This window comes from Artemia franciscana, chromosome 11 (genome assembly GCF_032884065.1).
Source record: "Artemia franciscana chromosome 11, ASM3288406v1, whole genome shotgun sequence".
Taxonomy (NCBI): Eukaryota; Metazoa; Arthropoda; class Branchiopoda; order Anostraca; family Artemiidae; genus Artemia; species Artemia franciscana.
Genome location: NC_088873.1, coordinates 27,516,228 through 27,535,109, shown reverse-complemented (window position 1 = coordinate 27,535,109; position 18,882 = coordinate 27,516,228). Strand labels below are relative to the sequence as shown.

At 35.0% G+C, this 18,882-nt stretch overlaps 1 long non-coding RNA gene across 1 annotated transcript; it reads right to left on the bottom strand.

Annotated features, from left to right (window-relative positions):
* Nucleotides 1-1,947: 1,947 nt before the first annotated feature.
* LOC136033372 (uncharacterized) lies at nucleotides 1,948-18,519 on the bottom strand. The gene is made up of 3 exons (XR_010618912.1): nucleotides 18,428-18,519; nucleotides 6,618-6,799; nucleotides 1,948-2,055 (listed from the first exon to the last, which is right to left on the bottom strand). It is a non-coding gene; the product is annotated as an uncharacterized LOC136033372 (long non-coding RNA).
* Nucleotides 18,520-18,882: the final 363 nt, after the last annotated feature.

The window sequence follows — 18,882 nt, the reverse complement described above, 5'->3', positions numbered from 1 at the left end:
CAACCCCTTGCAATTTCTACTGCAACATTAGGTACTCTCGGTTTAATTTTATCGCTGCTAGCACCTTCAACTTCCAATCGAGTTAAAGCATCTATTACTAAAAAATATGCTAAAAACCGTATCCACAATGTTGACACACTGAACTCTTTTCAATACTGAGGTAAGTGAACCGTAAAATCTAACAAAATAATTCACGCGACATTATGTCATCTACATTAGTGTACATTGGACTACGATCAATTTTTACAACGAAGAGGGGGGGATCCCCACTTGACTGGTGGGGCCCCCAGGGTTTGTCATACACTCTTAGGTTTTTAAACATTTACGTAACAATCAAAGAACTCTCGAAGAAAAAAAAAATTCCCTATTACCTAACAATCAAATGAACAAATTATTACGTAACCAACAGGTTTACAGGATCAATAATAGCAGGGTCCTGAGGGAATTGCTTTTGTAATTCTTTGTGATTAACTTTAAAGAAAAGAGTAGTGGTTATATGGGTCATAAAATAGAATAGGCCTTCACTACTCCCAGGTTTCACAATACGCTGGGTTTATGATTTGATACCGTTTTGACCTGATCCATAATCAGTTGCATTGAAAAATATTTCCGTTACTTTTCCAGGTAATACTTTTTTTTAAGAATTCTTGACAGTTTTTCCATAGGATGATTAGCTTGTTACAACCGAAATAAGCCAAACCTGTAATTTTTTTTATTGTCATTTTTGTTTTTTATTAGAATTGATCAAATTGACTTATATACTTTTCTCGACAAAAAAAAGAGTATCTACATTGACAAGTATAATACTGAGAGATCTAAATTTGTTCCGTTTGTGTCAATAGCTCGGTGCTGGGATGCTCACAAGGCTCTTATTTATAAATTTTCCTCTATCCATTTAATAAAAAGGAAACTGAAATTTCATTTAGTTCAGGATTATTTTTAATTAAGTATCTTTTTAGTAAGGCAAAGTTATTTGTATGGTTTGTTGCTCCGGGTGATAATGGGCCTCTCATTTATTTTCCGGTATTAATTTATATTTAATAATACTGAAATTTTCAATTTCTTCAATAGTATTGAAAGATCCTGGGGTAGCTGCTGCTTTCATATTATTGTTGTGTTATTGTATCTTTGCCGTCATGTTTATCTTTTATTGTAGTGTATGTTGTTATTGTATCTTTGTCTAGGCCTAGTTTTTCGAGCTTGTCTCCCCATAGGCCTATGTCATATATATACATGTATGTGTGATTAATAAATAAATGAACTTGAAATGAACTTGAACAGTTATAATTTCAAGTTGAAGGTAATGGCAGAATTCTAGATGAATATTTAAGCGCACTTTTATTAGCTGAAGCCTCTGAAAAGACACTCTGACACACGATTTAAATTTTACAGAAAGAAGTGAAAACTGGGAAATACCTATGTGGCTTTTAAGGTTTATTAGCGGCTAGTTGTTTTAAGAAACCTCTAACGGACCTCAAAATGTGATAAAAGTAAATATTGGTTCCCCAAGTTTCAGTTCTCAACCAAATTACACAGCGGAGATAGATTGGATCAATCCATTTGATTGACTGAGGTTATACAAATGAACTATAAATATGATTTAAAAACAAGAAAAAATACTTCCTAACACATTTAAATACTGTTGCCGTTCTATTTTAAATAAAGAACACCCGAAAGAAGATACTCAAAGGTTTTAAAAGCACTATTAATAGAAACAAGAGGGACAAATAAAGTGTTATCAAGCATGTAACTCAAACCCGTTTTTACAGATATCTGTTTTGAAAAAAATACGGTCAATACTTATTTCACTTCTATTTGTTTTTTAAGACCATAGTCAAATCACTATATCAGATTATTCTCTAGTTTCTTAGCTTCTTCTGATCCTACACTGAACTTAAAAATTGACTAAGAAATAAAATTTTTAGACGCCTGTCAGTGTTTACCTTTGCCAGAATCTGCTGCAACATGGGAGGACTTAGGTTGAATTTTCCAAAAAGCAATTGAACCATCCTTACAGCCAGTTATAATCATACTAGAATCGGCAGAAATACACATCTGTAAAACAAGAACTATTTCTCGCCAGCAACTAATGTAACTGGATAGTAATTTTAGGTTCTAGTTTGAATGAGGAATTATGATAGAAATTAAGAAAAAATCGCATAAGAAAGTCACTTCTTGTGCGAAAAATCAAAAGATACTTCATTTATCTCTTATGCCACAAGCCAATTTATCTGTTAATTAATGCATTTCGATTTTACCCTCTAATCATTGCCAACATGTCAAAAGAAACTACAACCCCGGCTGGAAAGCTAAAATTCTAATGTAATGCGATATAATTTGAGTGCCCATAAAATCCTTATAAAATAATTTATTTATTAGTTTTTTTATTCACAGAAATAATTTTTCCCACTGTATCCGTCCAGTTTCAATATTTTGTAGCTATGTCCATTCCCAGATGTCTTGTTTCAAATTGAAATTTTAGGCTTTTATCTATTACCGTCAATTTGTGCTCCGTCTCTGCAGTTGCATTGTATATTTTTAGAGTCTATGTCTAAGAGACAATCTGAATTTGTTCAGCCAAGTTTTCAGTTTTTGAGACATGTTTCTGCTTTAAAGTGTAGAGCTCCGTTTAAGCAGGCAGCTTTTTCAAATTAAAAAATATACTGAATCCTTAGCATGAGCAAAGGTCCTTCGGTCCCATTGCTAAAATGTTTATTTGGTACAAGAATTTAGAGAAAAAAACATAGCATTTGTACACAGGATCATAAGGGCTGCCTTCTATTATTGCAAATTATTTCTGTTTGAGATTTCGTTTCACTTTGTAAAAATATTTTCTGTGTATGAAACTGATATAAAGAAATCGTGTTAAAATAAATTTTATTCGTAAAGTATCCCGGTGGAACTTAAGGACAGTACGCAGTTCCCGATAGTCAGAAGGGCGTAGCTGCAACATCTCCGGAACGGCTGAGAATGTCATTTTCAAATGTCAATTGACAAAAAACGTCAATCGGGATTTTAAAGTCCAATCTCAAGACATCAACCAAGTTATCAAAATGTTATGTTTACAGTCTCTCAGGAATAGTTAAGGCTATTAAGTTAAAATTTCAGAAGATTTTGAGAGGTTTCTGAACTGAATCAAAAGACACTATGTGCATCCCAGTTTTCAAAGGGGTTTGTCTCAAATTAATAAATATGAACATGCATAAAAAAAGTTTTTTAAAGAAAAGTGTAGGCCATATAAAACTTAGGATCAGAAGAAATAGAAATCTACAATAGCTAAAATCCAAAACGACCAGAAATCACTATTAAAGAATTAATGAAACACAAAACGAACAGAAACTAATGAACAACCATAGCAAACAACATACAGTAGGTACTAATATAAATGAATAGATAAATCTTAAGACAAGTTAAACTTGAATTGAAAATGCAAATCAACCTTAAAACGAACAGAAATCACTAGAAATAAGAGTTTGGGTTTTGCCTCCTTCTCTCGCTGTAAAAGTCTAAAACCTACTGTGTCACTGACGCTTTATTGAAAACTATATATGTCTTGAACAGCCTTGGAAAGTACAAATAAAATAAAACTGAATGTTTGATATATAATGACATTAGTTGTTTAAAGATCGTCACCTCAAGATTTTATTTTACTGTAATTTCGTTTTCATTTTTAATGCTGTAAAAACTGGAAAAGAAAATATCTGTAATATAACCCGTTTACAGTGAAGCACGAATGACGCATTTGGCTTTAGATCTTTATATTTAGGGAAGTCGAAGCTATATTTGTCTTTATCAGTCTTAGAAAGAACTAATAAATTAAACTGAATATTTAATATATAATGAAATTAATTGCTGAAAGCTCAGAACTTAATTTTACAGTAACCTGGGCCAAGGAAGGAGGACCTGGAATCAGCTCCCTTGATTTATCACTGATATTTTTTTTTTGGAGGAGGGAGAGGTATCGGGTAATGGAGGACCCGGGGTCAGATCCCATAAGCTTTAAAAATAAAATATTGTCATTTAATTGTTGTCTTTTTAGCCGGGGGGGGGGGGGGGCTATGGAGAGCCAGGGGTGAGAATCCGCAGATTTTGAAATAAATATTTGTTGACATGTTTTTTGATTTTTGGGGTGAAGGGGTCAGACCATTCAGAGATGGCCAGTTGCCAGCTCGCTTAAGTTTTGGAAAAAACATCGTTCATAAGTTTTTTGAGTGGGGTTGGGGGTTTGGCTTATTTGATCTTTGAGCTATTTTAAATACCCTAGCATAAGAACCATATAAGAACCGCGGGGATAACATAAGACACTTGCCGCGAGGCTCCTGGGAGTTGTGTTGATTCTAGAGTTTTTGTTATCTGATCCTTTGACTGATTCTAACAAAATGGGTGTATCAAAAATTCTATTGGATGGAATTGGGGTAAAAAGGGCAGAGGGGTTAATTGCCATCCGGTCCCTTTTGACTCTTCAAAATGTAACTAGAACTTTCAATTTCAAGTAGAATGAGCCCCCTCCATGGTTTATACGATCATTCCTTCTATAACAAACTTTATATACTCCCGGAGCGTAGTTTAAAACACTTTCCCCTGGGTTCTTGGGGTTGTGTAAACCCCGAATTTTTTGTAATATGATCTTTGGTCTATTCTGGAAAAATGAAAATCTCAAAAATTAGACCGTGGATATTTGCAGAAAAGACCTTTGGTGGGGGGGGGGGAAAGGGAGCTAGTTCCCATCAGATTACTTTTGATTCTCAAAAAGGGAACTAGAAATTTCTATTTATATAGTCCCCACTGAATTTTACCTCTTCCATACCAACCCTATATACCCCCAGGAACAACTTGTCCCCCGGGATCTGGTGGGGGGGGGGGCTATGGTGACCCTGAGGTTCCCATTACCGTATTGGAACTATTCCAAAGATAGGCAAAAATGCCTATCTCAAAATTTTGATTGATTGCTTTTAAGGAAAAGTGTGTTTGACGAAAGGGGGTGGGGGGCGGGGGGAGGGGGTAGATGCCCTTCTTTCACTTTTGACTCTTAAAAATGTAAGTAGAATTTTCAATTTCCAATCAAATGAGCCATCACTGAAGTTTGTACGACCACCCCTTACATAAAAACCTCATATACCCCCGGTGCATAAATTACAACAATCCTTGCCCCAGATTCTGGGGGAGTTGTGTCAACCCTTGAATTTTGTTCTTTAAACTTTAAACTATTTTAAACAAACTGGCTATCTTAAATTTTGATTGGAAACATTTGAGAAAAATGGGACATTGGGGGTGGGGTTTGTGGTGATGGGCTATTTACCCCCCCCCCCCCCGACACTTTTTGACTACAAATTTCGAATTACAATTGAAAGGACCCCTGAAAAGTTTACACTATGATCCCTTCCATTAGAACCTAATATACTCCTGTAGCAAAATTTATAACACTTGCCCCTGGTTCAGGGTGGTTGTGTTATTACTGGAGTTTTGCTATATTATTTTTGGTCTACTTTGAACCAAATGGCTACATAAAAATTCAATCAGATGCAATTGGGGAAAAATAGGGCTGGTGGAAAGGGGCTAGTTGCCAGCGAGGGGCATGTTGACCCCGAATCTTTTTTATCTGATCGTTGGACTGTTTCAAAGAAAATGGCTATCTCCATATGATCGGTTGTATTGAAGGAGCACAATTTTTGAAGGGGGAGATGCCCTCCGGTCACTTTTGACTCCTAAAAAGTTAACTAGAACTTTTAATTTCCAATCTAATGAGCTACCTCCGAAGTCTATACGACCACCTTCCCTTGCATGAAAACCTCATATGTCCCCAGGGCATAATTTAGAACACTTGCCACTGGCCTCTAGGGGGTTGTGTTGGCTCCAGAGCTTTATTTATCTGATATCCAAACAGTTTTCAATAAAGGGCTATTTAAAAACTTTTATCCCATGGGGTTGGGAAAAAAGGGTGTGGGGCCGGGGCTAGTTCACCTCTGGTGTCTATTGACTCTTAAAAGTAAAATCGAATTTTCAATTTCCAATCAAATGAACCCCTCTGAAGTTTAACCCCGTTTGGTATAACCCCGTGAATTTCTTTTGATGACTCTTAAAAAGGTAACTGGAACTTTCAATTTTCAATCATTTGACTGGAAATTGAAAGTTTCCAGTTACCCTCGTCATCCCCTTGTCTACTAATTCAGTATTTATTTGAAGATTCAATGGGAGTTGGGATGTTTTGGTATTAAAATGCTCCCTGTGAGGCATCTCGTTCTTTTCTGAGCTACAAAAAAATCGTTAAACCCCATTGTAGATGTTTAAAACCTTTATGTGCACATGTTTGGAATTGTAAAACAAAAGAGAATTTAACTAAGACAGTGAATTTTTCAGACTTTAAAAACAATTTGGCTAGTTAGGGAGGGAGAGAGATGCCACAAAGGGTAGTTTGAATGCCTAAACATCCTAGATCTCACTGAGCCTTAAGATAAACACAGAACTAGTTCTAAGAAAGATACAAGGCGAGGATGGGGTGTAGAAATTGATATATAGCCCCCATGACGGTATTCACGACTTTTGCTTGGGGCAATTTTTTTTTTGGGGGGGGGACACAAAAGGGGGGCAAGAGTGAAAGACATTTTAAAAATACTTACAGTAATAACAGCGTGAAGATGCACTCTCATATCAACTACAGCCCCTATTTGGTTTTCAGGCCCCAATGGAGTTGTACAAATTTTATTGAGCCTGTTGAGCTTTCAATTATCAGTTTCTGACATTTTGAAATTCCAACGGCTGAATCAATTGATGCTTCAGGTAAAGTAAAAGGCTCTGATACCTGTAACAAATTTGAACTTTTTTTAGTGATGAAATTTGAATAAGAAAATATGCATCGAAATACGACCGAATGAAAAAAATGCCTTAAGAGCTGCTGATGGGGCTGTTAACGCCAGAGGCATGGGACCCTTAGGCTATTTTGATTTTTTTTCATTTTGATTGGATGTATTTGGGGGGAAATGTCAGTTAAGAGGGAGAGACTGATTTTCCTCTTCAAAATTGAAATTTAACTTTCAATCTCCAATCGAATGAACCTCCTTCAAAGTTTTTACAACCATCCCATCAATAAAAACCTAGATTTTAACAATGGGTGACTTGTAATAACACACAGATTGCTGTTACAGGTGTATCAGCAATTTTTTTGAACGGCTTAGTGTATCAGGATGAAACTTCTGAGGCATGTACCTGTTACTACTGTTAATACTGTGCTACTACTGTTACTACTACTACTAATTAAACAGTTTTATTACTCCTACTGCTCCTACTACAGCCTCTACTACTATTAAACTAGTATTATTATGCGCATCAAGTTGAAAATGTGACATAATGGGGAATTTGAGGGGGAATTTGAACTAAATCAAAAGACACTATGTGCATGCGGATTTTCATATTGTCAAATCTCAAAAAATAATTTCTGTATTAAGTTGGAACTTTCAGAGAGTGCTTAAAGGGAAAGTCAACTCACCAAAAGAAATATTTGAAGACTCAGGCCTGGATTTACCACTAGGTCCCTAAGCCCGGAGATAATGTCAGGCGCATAATACCAGGGTACATAATAAATTATCACTGAGTGATTTGTTTCCTGACAAAAACTGGATTTATCGTCGCCAGGTGCTCTTTGGTGCTATGTTGCCTAATCACAGAAAAGTGAATTTAAAACAACACAGGAATTCCATGGTCACTTATAAACTGTCAGACGTCTCCCAAGAATGGTAGCTGAGAGTTGCGTATTACCCAACTCTTTCATCACTTTTCACACATCAGTTGTGTTCTGTTAATTGTTTCCATTATCCCCTAATCTTTTAGAATAACCCCGAAAATTGTGCAAAAACGGAGCGGCAAAAACACTTGGCTATAAAAGCGTCAAAGCTTTAAATCTGGTTTTGTACACCCTACTGCAAATAATATAACTTTTTAATTACATTTACTACTACTAATGCTGCATCTACTACTACTACTATTAGTTTGACAACTACTTCTATTCCAACCAATTGTAAGCTAAAAGCATTAAGATGAAAATTAAGGAGCCACGTGAATATATAGGCTATCAAAAGGATATATCAGCAATGGGATAGCAACATCTAATTGTATTAAGTTGGAACTTCCCGAACTTGATGAAAGGAATCTTCACCTGACCAAAAGGCAATCTGTTAATACCACTGCTACTACTAGTGCTATTACTATTAACACTACTTCTGATACTATTCCAGGGACTACCACTACAGCTGTACCTAGCGATATGAAGGTGGAACTTTCAGGGAATATTGAGGGTGGATGGTGAACTGAATCACACCACGCCATCTTTATAAAGAGAGCATCAGGAATATTATAGGGACCGTTTAGTGTGTTGAAGAGAATGCTTGAAGAAAATAACTATTGCTAATTCCACTACTGCTACTACGCAAGCTAAGGGTATTAATGTGGAGCTGCCGAGGGATATCTCGGCGAATATTGATCCTTGGATTATTCTATGGGGTTGATTGTGCATGGCTATGCTGTTTGGCTTATGTAATTGGATGGATGACTAAGGTTAAGATCTCTTTCAAGCACTTATCTATATTAATTAATAAAGTAGGAAAACAGTATTCCTTTCTCCTTCAGTCTTTCTTTTTTGTTTATGTGTTTTTTTATGGTGTATGTTTATTTCCGTGTTTGTGCTGTTGCATTGGTGACTGATTTCTTTTTTCATTATAATAATGTTTAATCTCAAAAGGGTTACACAGCAATATCTCAAGAACGTCTTCCATCAATGAGTAAGATTTAATCAGTAAATGAGTAAGGATAAGTTATGGGGGACTTCGAACTAGACAGAGGGCACCATGTTTATGCTACTATTACTGCTACTACGATTAGTGTAACTAAGGATGCTAAGGGTATTAAACTGAAAATTTTAATGAACTTTTAAAGGATGTTTTAATTTAGCAAAAATATTATTTGCACGCAGGTTTTCGAAAGGGCATATAAGCGATATTATAGGAAAGACTGCACTAAAATAGTTAAACATTTTCTTGAAACTTTTAAAGATGCTAATTGATTTCAAAGTTAAAAATAAGATTGGACTGTCAGTTAATGCGTGTAAATGCGAGTTTATTTGTTTTAATAGCCCTTATGCGGTCACTCCATTTGTTGCTGGGACTGCAGTTCTACCATGTTCTTCTTTAGTTAGTTGGCTTGGTCTGTGTTTTGGCCCAAAACTTTCCACTACCTGTTCATCCCTAAGGAATTAAGCCGTGAAAAACTTAGGCGTCGCTTACGAAAAAATATCCCCAAACAAAAGCCGTTACAGCCGCCACAGTTTGTGCATGATTTATAACGCTTGTTGTGTCCCTGTGCTTTTGTTTTTATCAAGCATGGATTATCTGTCAAACGGTTCGTGGTAACGAACTGTAGTAAGGAGCGACCCAGCTCAATAGTAATAAAAACTCTAAAAAATTGAATTTTGATATCAATAGCTACATCAAAAGAATCGCATTTTAATGTTGATTTTAAATATATAAATTTCATCAAGTTTAGTCTTACCTATCAAAAGTTACGAGCCTGAGAAAATTTGCCTTATTTAGGAAAGTAGGGGGAAACACCCCCTAAAAGTTGTAGAATCTTAACGAAAATGATACCATCAGATTCAGCGCATCAGAGAACCCAACTGTAGAAGTTTGAAGCTCCTATCTAGAAAAATGTGGAATTTTGTATTTTTTGCCAGAAGACAAATCACGGGTGCGTGTTTATTTGTTTGTTTGTTTTTTTTTTCTTTTTTCTTTTTCCCAGGGGTCATCGTATCGATCAAGTGGTCCTATAATGTCACAAGAGGGCTCATTCTAACGTAAATGAAAAGTTCTAGTGCCCTTTTTAAGGGACCAAAAAAATTGGAGGGCATCTAGACCCCCTCCCACGCTCATTTTTTCCCCAAAGTCAATGGATCAAAATTTTGAGATAGCCATTTTGTTCAGCATAGTCGAAAACCATAATAACTATGTATTTGGGGATGACGTACTCCCCCACAATCCCTGGGGGAGGGGCTGCAAGTTACAAACTTTAACCAGTGTTTACATATAGTAATGGTTATTGGGAAGTGTACAGACGTTTTCAGGGGGATTTTATTTTGTTTGGGGGTGGGGCTAAGGGGAGGGGGCTATTTTGTAGGATCTTTCCTTGGAGGAATCTTTCATGGGGGAAGAAAAATTCAATGGAAAGGGCGCAGGACTTTCTAGCATTACTATAAGAAAACAATGAAAAATAAACATGAAAACGTTTTTTCAAATGAAAGGAAGAAGTAGCATTTAAAATTAAAACGAACAGAGATTATTACGCATATGAGGGATTCTAAAAATACTTTAGCATAAAGAGCGAGGTATTTAGGAGGAGATAAATACCTCGCTCTTTATGCTAAAGTATTTTTAGTAATTTCATCTATTTATTCTACGGCCTTTCTGATTCAAGGGTAATTCTTAAAGAACTGGGACAAAATTTACGATTTAGTGTAAAGAGCGAGGTATTAACGAGGGTACAAACCCCCTCGTATACATAATAAAAATATAAGATTATGAAAGTCTGTTACGTAAGTTAATTCTTAAGTTACGTATATTTTTACTAATAAAAACGTTCGTTAAAAATTAAAAGTTATAGTTGCCTTTTTAAGTAACCGAAAAATTGGAGGGCAACTAGGCCTCCTTCTCCACCCCTTATTTCTTTAAATCGTCTGATCAAAACTAAGAGAAAGCCATTTAGCCAAAAAAAGAATTAATATACAAATTTCAGTTTGACTCTTTACCACAATTCTACTTTTTAAAACAATTAAAAGCTTTAGCGTAAAGAGCGAGGGATTGCGGAGGGGACAACCCATTTCATATACGGAATAATTTCTGTTTGTTTTAAGTTTTAATGTCGCTCCTTACTTTCTTCTAAAAAAATTAGTTTTTTTTTTTATTTAATGTCGTAAGAAAGATCGACATACTCTACGTACAGCTTATTTCAGACATTGCAAATTCATCCTCCGGCTTCCTAGATGGCACCGCAACAAAAAAGTAATTGCTCGATTTGGTTTAATTGACGTGCCTTCTTGGATTCGGTCTTCCAGTGATGATTTATTTAAAAAGACTATCAACTTTATTCACGTTTATGACCCTCTGCAGCCTTTTTCCATATTGATACTGGTTAATTAGTCCATGTTGTCTTTTGTCCGTTTGAATTTTTTCATTGTTGTTTATCGTTTTTGTTTTTGTTTATTTGTAATAATCCATACCCTGTGTTTTTTATACTTTTACCGGTAATAAAGTTCATTCATTCATTCATTCTTGTGCGTTGTGATTTCCAGTTCGCTCTGATTTTGACTCAAATCTTGGTTTTAATCAGACCCGTTGAGTAAGTCAAAGGTATTCAGAAATGTCATGATCCGTGGTATTACTGTTGCAACCGTTCAGCTCTGAACGTAGAAAAAAAGGGGGAAGTCTTTCTTTTTTTGTGCCTTGATTTGATTTCATCTTCATTTCAGGGCCATGTGTCGCTGTTTTCCTGGTCGGAAGATGTTTCTTACTCAAGTTTCTTCTGTTGGCCTGCTACTACGCCGTTGAACTACTGATTTCCACCATGAAAAAGTACAGCCATTAAGAAGTGTCATATTATCTGTGAAAAATTGTTTGTTGTAATTTTCTATTCTTGTAAAACAAATGAGTTTTTTGGTATTTATTGATGCTACAGAAAGAAGAAAGGGAAACTGAATCATGAAAAATAGATATTACACTGTAGACCAGTTGTTCTCAACCGGGGTCCACATGCACCCTTAGGGGTCCATGTAACATTTCCGAGGGTCCACAGGCAAAACACAACAAATTGAGGGTCCACAATGATATTTTGGGGGTCCATGAAGAAAACCAACTCAGAACACTCTTTATTTTTTTAAATTTAATTTCTACTGTAATGTACTGTTCACTTTATATTGTGTTCACTGCGTGATACACCGTCAACACTTAGTTGCAAAGAAAATGAGTGCAAGTCTGCATGATGCCCTTACTGTTGTAATAAAAGTAGTTAACCATATTAAATCAGATTCTCTCCGAGACCACCCTTTTCGTGAATTCTGTAAGCAAAATTTAGAAAAGTTTGGGGGGCTTGTATCAAACAGTTCGTGGTAACGAACTGTAGTAAGGAGCGACCCGGCTCAATAGTCACCAAAACTCTAAAAAATAGAATTTTAATACCAATAGCTACATCAAAAGAATCGAATTTTAATGCTGATTTTAAATATATAAGTTTCATCAAGTTTAGTTCTACCCATCAAAAGTTATGAGTCTGAGAAAATGTGCGTTATTTTAGAAAATAGGGCAAAACACCCCCTAAAAGTCATAGAATCTTCATGAAAATCACACCATCAGATTTAGCGCATCAGAGAACCCTACTGTAGAAGTTTCAAGCTCCTATCTACAAAAATGTGACAAATCACGGATGCGTGTGTATTTGTTTGTTTGCTTTTTCCCCCGGGGTAATCGTATCGACCCAGTTGTCCTAGAATCTTACGAGAGGGCTTGTTCTAACGGAAATGAAAAGTCCTAGTGCTCTTTTTAAGTGACCAAAAAATTGGAGAGCACCTAGGCCCCCTCCCACGCTGATTATTTTCCCAAAGTCAACAGATCAAAATTCTGAGATAGCCATTTTATTCATCGTAGTCGAAAAACCTTGTAAATATGTCTTTGGGGACGACTTACTCCCCCACAGTCCCCGTGGGAGGGGCTACAAATTACAAGCTTTGACCAGGGCTTACATACAGTAATAGGTATTGGAAAGTGTACAGGCGTTTTCAGGAGGATATTTTGGTTGGGGGGAGGGGTTGAGAAGAGGGGATATGCTGGGGTAACTTTCCATCGAGGAATTTGTTATGCGGGAAGAAAATTTCCATGAAGGAAGCACAGGATTTACTAGCATTATTTAAAAAAAACAATGGGAAAATAAATATGAAATTTTTTTTCAGCTGGAAGTAAGGAGTAGCATTAAAACTTAAAACGAACAGAAATTATCACCCATATGAGGGGCTCACCTCCTTCTAATACCTCGCCCTTTATGCTAAAGTATTTTTGGTAATTTCAACTATTTATTCTACGGCTTTTGTGATTCAGGGGTCATTCTTAATGAATTGGGACAAAGTTTAAGCTTTAGTGCTAAGAGTGAGGTACTGACGAGGGGGCGAACCCCCTCATATATGTAATGAAAATATTAGAACACAAAAGTTCTTTACGTAAGCTAATTTATAAATTACGAATATCTTTTACTAATTAAAAGATTCGTAAAAAATGTAAAAGTTTTTGTTACCTTTTTAATTAGCCAAAAATCGGAGGGCAACTAGGCTTCCTCCCCCGTTCTTTTTTTCTCAAAATCATTTGATCAAAATTACGAGAAAACCATTTAGCAAAAAAAAAATGCAAATTTTGTTTTAATTTTTCCTCTGCGGAGAGCCAAAATCAAAATATACATTGATTCAAAAGCTTTCAGAAATTAAATAAAAAAAAACAAGTTTTTTTTAACTGAAAGTAAGGAGCGACATTAAAACTTAAAACGAACAGAAATTATTTCGTATATGAAAGGGGCCTCTTCCTCATCAACTCCCCGCTCTTTACGCTAAAGTTTTTTACTCTTTTAAAAAGAAGAGTTGAGAGAAAGAGTCAAACTTTAGAGTAAAGAGCGGGGCGTTGATGAGGAAGCAGCCCCTTTCATATACGAAGTAATTTCTGTGTGTTTTAAGTTTTAATGTCACTCCTTACTCTCAGTTAAAAAAACTTTTTTTTATTTAATTACATACAGAGGTGAGATGGCTATCAAAGGGGAATTGTCTTAAGCGTTTCATTGCACTTTGGGATTTTATTGTTTCCTTTTTTGCTGACACACAACTTGGAGCAAAACTGCCTCCAAATAAATGTGATGTGTTTATCTTATCAGATATATTTGAAAAATTTATTCACTTAATAAACAGCTCCAAGAAAACAACTCTGACCTGATATCTAGTAAAAGTGCTATTGCTGCTTTTCTAAGGAAACTACAGCTGTATAAGAATAATATCAGGCGTCGTGCATTTGAACAGTTTCCTTGTTTGGCCTGTATTAACAGTGATTTGCAAGATGAAGATATTGCATTATATGGTGAATATTTGGAAAATATACATGAAGATATGCAAACTCGGGTTGGCGACCTACTCGGGATGGATATACCGATTTGGGTTTCAATTCCTTTCGAAGTTAATGTTGCCGAAATAGACATATCTATACAATAGCCCCTCAACGAAATACAAAGTGATGAAATAATGCATGCAAAATTCAAAGATCGCCAAGTGCAATATATGGAAAACAATGATGTTAATACAAAGTACCCTTTGCTCTGGCATAAACTCTGTTATTGCTTTTCCTCTATCTTATCTTGTTGATGCGGGATTTAGTCGTCTTTCTTAAATGTTATCAAAAGATCGCAATAGACTTGACATTATGAAAAGGGGTGATCTTCGACTATCATTAACATCAATAGAACCAAATATAAGTAAACTCGCCAAGAAGAATCAACCACAGGGATCTCATTGAATATACACGCCTTTTCCTTTTTTTTAATCACAAACTTAATTTTAACTCCTTTTTTAACCAGTTTACATAATGTTGGAGTGAATTAAACTGCCTTAAGAGCTCTACTCTCCGTGAGCTTGTGTTGCTTGCCCATGGAAGAAACATTGTAATATTGTAGTTATTGTCACAATAATAGTAATAATAATAATAATAATATCAATAATAATAATAATTATTATTATTATAGTAGAATATTTTATTTGTATTAAATTAGTTTTCATTTAAAAATAAAGCTTAATCGTATACTATTTCTTGGATAATTAAAACCTTAAGATTTTATTAGTGAATTAAATAAAAAAAACAAATTTTTTTAACTGAAAGTAAGGAGCGACATTAAAACTTAAAACACACAGAAATTACTTCGTATATGAAAGAGGCTGCTTCCTCATCAACGCCCCGCTCTTTACGCTAAAGTTTGACTCTTTCTCTCAATTCTTCTTTTTAAAACAGTAAAAAACTTTAGCGTAAAGAGCGGGGTGTTGATGAGGAAGCAGCCTCTTTCATATACAAAGTAATTTCTGTGCGTTTTAAATTTTAATGTCGCTCCTTACTTTCAGTTAAAAAAAACTTGTTTTTTTTTATTTAATTTCTGAACGTTTTTGAATCAATGCATGTTTTGATTTTGGCTCTCCGCAGAGGAATAATGAAAACGAAATTTGCATTTTTTTTTTTGGCTCAATGGCTTTTTCATATTTTGATCGAATGATTTTGAGAAAAAAGAGCAGGGGACGAAGCCTAGTTGCCCCCCGATTTTTTGGTTAATTAAAAAGGCAACTAGAACTTTTAATTTTTTACGAATCTTTTTATTGGTAAAAGACTTACGTAACTTATGAATTAGCTTACGTAAAGAACTTTTGTATTCTCATGTTTTTATTACGTATATTAGGGGATTCGCCCCATCGTCAGTATCTCGCTCTTTACACTAAAGCTTAAATTTTATTCCAATTCATTAAGAATGACCCCCTGAATCACAAAAGCCGTAGAATAAGTAGTTGAAATTACTGAAAATACTTTAGCGTAAAGAGCGAGGTATTAGAAGGAGGTGAGTCCCTCATATGGGTAATAATTTTTGTTTGTTTCAAGTTTTATTGCTGTTCCTTACTTCCAGCTGAAAAAGCTTTTTCACTTTTATTTTTTAATTGTTTTTTTTTTAAAATGCTAGTAAATCCTGCTCTCCCTTCATGGAAATTTTCCTCTCCCATTACAAATCCTCGAAGGAAAGCTCCCCCAGCATATCCCCCTCTTCTCAACCCCTCCCCCAAACCAAAAAATTCCTCCTGAAAACGCCTGTATACTTCCCAATAACCATTACTATATGTAAGCACAGGTCAAAGTTCGTAACTTGCTGCCCCTCCCACGGGGACTGTGGGGGAGTAACTCGTCCCCAAAGACATAGTTATAAGGTTTTTCGACTACGTTGAATAAAATGGCTATCTCAGAATTTTGATCCGTTGACTTTAGGAAAATAATTAGCGTGGGAGGGGGGCCTAGGTGCCCTCCAATTTTTTTTGTCACTTAAAAAGGGCACTAGAACTTTTCATTTCCGTTAGAATGAGCCCTCTTGCAACATTCTAGGACAACTGGGTCGATACGATCACCACTGCGAAAATAAAAAAACAAACAAATAAACACGCATCCGTGATCTGCCTTCTGGCAAAAAATGCCAAATTCCACATTTTTGTAGATAGGAGCTCGAAACTTCTACAGTTGGGTTATCTGATACGCTGAATCTGATGGTATGATTTTCGTTAAGATTCTATGACTTTTAGGGGGCGTTTCCTTCTATTTTCTAAAATAACGCAAATGTTCTCAGGCTCGTAACTTTTGATGGGTAAGACTAAACTTGATGAAACCTATATATTTAAAACCAGTATTAAAATGCGATTCTTTTGATGTAGCTATTGGTATCAAAATTCCATATTTTAGAGTTTTGGTTACTATTGAGCCGGGTCACTCCTTACTACAGTTCGTTACCACGAACTGTTTGATAATAGAAATTGTTCTTATGTCCAATAGCTATGAAGGGGTCTACCAAGATAAAAAGAAGGGAAAAGGGGTACATGGGTTAAAAAAAGGTTGAGAACCACTGCTGTAGACCTAGGAAATTGAACAACGCTAGTGATGCAAATTCAATAAAAGAACGGGAAATCGAGCAAAGAAGACGGAAATCCAATAAGAATCTCCAAATCCAACATTGTTGTTTGGTCAACAAATTGTAAATTCAATTAGATTTCATCTTCATTTTAGGTTCGTGTGTAACTGTGTTCCTGATCGGAAGGTATTGTTTACTTAACTTTCTTCCGTCGGCCTGCTACTACGCAATTGAACTACTGATTTCCACCATGAAAAAGTACAGCTGTTAATAGGTGTCATATCATCTGGGAGACATTTTTTATTATAATTAAATTATTTGTAATGTTTATTCTGTTCTTTTTAAACAATTTTCTACTCTTGTAAAACAAACGAGTTGTTTTGGTATTTATTGATGCTTCAGAAAGAAGAAAGGAGAACCGAACCATGTGAACTAGATATTAGACTGTAAACCTAGGAAAATGAACTACGCTAGTGATGAAAATCCAATAAAAGAACGGGAAATTCAGCAAACAAGATACAAATCCAATAAGGATCTTAAAATCCAACATTATGTTTTGTCAACAAATTGAAAATAAAGTTTGGGTATGGGAATCCAAAATTTTGGTCTCTCAACAAATTGCAAATTCAATAATGACCAGGAAATCCCAATAAGGTCTTTAATATTCAATTTGCCGATTTTCAGGTGTTGAAATTCCAATTTTGTTGTTGATATCAGTTCAAATGAATCATATATATTTAAACCAAAAACATAAAACTACTGCAGATAATCTGCCAGGAAAGCACAAAAAGTGCTTGGCTCGGGCAGAAACTTAACTAAAGAACAATTAAACGATCAGTAAAAGGAAACAACGAATCGACTGGATTTATCAAAAAAGAAAAAAAGGGGACAAAGAGAAAGAAAAGAAAAATAAAGAAAAGAAATGAAAAGAAAAAGACCAAAAAGAGGAGGACCGCACGATATTCAAATCTAAACAGTATTTCTATAATGACCCTTGCCTGCTCGCTTGAAGGTAATAAGATTCTTTGAGTTCCTGATTTCCAAGGGGATTAGATTCCAAATAGCTGGTGCAAAAAATCTAATAAAAAAAGAAACTCTTTTTATTGACGGTGTCTCGTGGACAATGTCAGATGAATTTTGCGTTTCATAATTATGCGAACCATGATTTAAAGTGAATACTTTCAAATGATGATGGAAAAGGGGTTGTTAAGATATTTAAAACAAAGTTGCGATCTTAAAATGCCTAGTCTTTGACACATCGGATATTTTAGTAAGTTTAAAATGGGGGTTAATATTATATTACATACAAATATTTGTCTTCGGCTAAAATATGACAAAAAAATAACCAAAAAATAAACAAACAACCATCATTTTTCTTATGGCAAAAATAAACAATTTAATTTTTTTAAGATAGGAGCTTGAAACCTCATTACATACAAATAATTACATTAAAAATATATAAACATTACATAAATATTAAAAATAATTTTTGTGAATCTTAAACAACTTTTTTTTTACAGAGTACATCCCCCTTCCCTAACTGCACAAGTCTAAGGCCAAATAAGGCCAACGTTGGCGCTTTACTGAAAGCGATCTACATTACAAATATTTTCAATTTTATTTATCTTTATTTTAGAAAGCATGGAAAATAATAATTATATAATTAAATAATAACTATTTTCAAATTTTTCTTGCGATAAAATTCGGTTCCAAAACTACTCACTTTTCCAGAATCTATTTCTAAGACGGAGCCTTCACCTGATATGGCATACAGCAGATCTGCAGAGACATGGTCGATAGCCTGAAGTGATGTGTGACGGACACGGACCTATAATATTTTTAATAGTGTACAGACTGTTTCAAATGGTTTCGCTTGAAATTTTTCAGGGGAATTTTGGTTCGTGGATCTGGAATTTAAGCATACTGGTAACTAATAAACTAATTAAACTAATTAACTAATTAAAGGTAATTGCTTAATAAAGACTGGGAATTGGCATAGGTGTGGAAAAAAAATGACTGACAGCCATGTAAGGCTTCACTTTGAAACAAGACTGTTTCAAATGGTTTCGCTTTAAATTTTTCAGGGGAATTTTGGTTCGTGGATCTGGAGATAAAGAGTACTGGTAACTAATAAACTAATTAACTAATTAAACTAATTAACTAATTAAAGTTAATTAC